Raw genomic sequence first — 2401 nt, forward strand, 5'->3', positions numbered from 1 at the left:
CACCCGCCCCCCCGCTGAAAGGGTGCACCCTAAAATACACGAAAAGGCACAGAAAAGTGTGTTATATCCCATAGCACCCGTCCAGGCACCGCCCGCTCTCGCCACCCAGGTGTCCAGGCTCCATTTTGGTCCTGCCTCCCCAGGCAGAGGGGCAGGCTTGACAGTAAAGGTTTGCCTTAAAAAATGGGAGCTGGATGTAAATGGGCATTTGTTGTCTCTCCTGCCGCAATTTTAGGGCTCCATCACCACAGAACCGTAGGATCTTTATGGTTGGAGAAGACCTCTGAGAGCGTCAAATCCAACTGTTAACATCAACGTGTTCACCACTAAACCACGTCCCCAAGTGCCACACGTTTTTTTGAACACTTCCAGAGACGGTGTTTCCACCGTGGAAGTGTTTAGACTTCAGTTTATGTCTCATCACTCTGGGAGATGGAGGGGGTTCCATCCCTCTCTGAGGACAGTCCCCTCAGTTTTACACCTCTCAGTTTTATACCCTACAGCTTGATTCTGCTCTCAAATGTAACCATTCTCCCCACAGGCTACCAAAAAAGAAGGCATGGATACAACACACCTCGAAATTCTCTTGACAGGTAACCGAGCTGTCCTGCGGTTGCTCACCTGGGGAAAGCAAAGGCAGGCTCTCTCACATGTTCAGCTGGAAGAATTTCTCCCACTTGTAAGACCTTTACAGCTGTGCACAAACAAGGAAATCTTTGTAAGAGGAGTGGACACAGTCATAAACTTGAAAAAATACAGCAGCAATCTCTATAAGCAAATAAAAAACCCCATCCTCTCCTATTAAGTCCGACACTAATTTACTGAAGTATTTTCCCACCAAGCTGAAATATTTTCCTACGCCATTTCACCCTGGTAACAAACTCCACTTGCCATTCAGACAGCAAGTCCAGATTTGGGGAAACTTCATAGGGAAAAGCAGTGCTTCCTTGGAATACAGTCATGTCTTCTGCCCCCTATCAGCTACAGACTCTTCAGAAAACACAGATTCTTACAACACAGCCCTTTCTCCATGCAAAATTATCCCTTTGGGACCAATGTCTCTTCTTGTACAAGGTCTCTGTTGAATATCTCACAATTTTTAGGAGCAATTGGTTCTTATTACACAACCAAGAAACATTCATGCTTTCCTCAAAACCTCTTGGGAATTGGTTCCCCAGCAGAAATCTGTGTCCTTGTATAATTATATTGACTTACCGAGTGTTTCTAAAGGAATTGTGTGTCATGAAGTACAAATGCCCTTGTCTAATGATAAAGGACCATATGGAATTGTCTACTTTTTTTCTGCAGGAGTGTGTGTATGTATGTATGTATGCAAAATGACATGAGCATACCCAAAGGCATGGGGGGAAGTAAAAATATCTCTAAGTGCCAGGTATGTCATCTCTATTGGTAATATGTCATATGTGGTCCTATGGAGATACAAATGAGAGCTAGAGCCTTTGAGTTTGATATAATATATGTGCAATTAATATTTATTATGATCGTGATTTATAAAATATAGTGAAGCTCTTTGGAATGTTCTGAACTGAAGAAAGTTCACTGTGTGCAGAAAGAAGTTCTAAATAAGACATAACATACACATACCATGTCACCACACAGAATCTTTCAATTCAGCAAGTAATTCATTGCTTATATGTGCATTTTGTATCCCGGACCTAATTCTAAGAAAAAAGAAAGGAAGTGGGTAAGCTGATACAGCCTTCTCTGCCTGCATTCCCTTTGCAGAGAAGAACCAACAGGACTGAGGAAGACAGTTCCAGAGCAGTGTAGGGACAAGAGACAGAGCTGAAAAGCAAAACTGGATGCTGGATTTCATACCTAGCTCTTTATGTCAGTTGGAACTAGTAAATGTCCAAATGCCAGGACCACAGGAAACATCCTTTGACCTTGGAAAAACTCTTCTTGGCATCATGTATGAGTATGGGCTGCAATTAATTAAGTTACTTGTTATAAAAACAAAAGCTCTGTTAGAAGACTTCTAAATTTGGGTGGGTCTGTTGCTGTAAAAGTATCTTAAAAACTGAAATTGAAAGACCCTTTGTCCATTAGGGCATGACAAATTATTGGTAATATTTATTACAGTAATTTCAGTGGGCTGTCTCTGGATGTGAGTCCAAAACTAGCCTGGCATGGTGTTTCACATGTGGTTATGCACAGCTGGTTGTACTGATGCAGCCACATCCCCTTACCTTCCAGCACATCCAGCCACCTTCCAGGGTGGCTACATCCAGCCTCCTTCCTGGGAGTGCTCTCCATGCCATGCTGACCCCCAGCTGTCCCAGACCACTGTCCCATCAAAGCTCTGCCAGGATACATGCTGTCCATGTAACTGTGGGGACAATCACAGGCCACTGTCACCACCAGTGCTCTGGGCCTCTTT

The sequence above is a fragment of the Geospiza fortis genome, unplaced genomic scaffold (genome assembly GCF_000277835.1).
Source record: "Geospiza fortis unplaced genomic scaffold, GeoFor_1.0 scaffold81, whole genome shotgun sequence".
Classification (NCBI taxonomy): Eukaryota; Metazoa; Chordata; class Aves; order Passeriformes; family Thraupidae; genus Geospiza; species Geospiza fortis.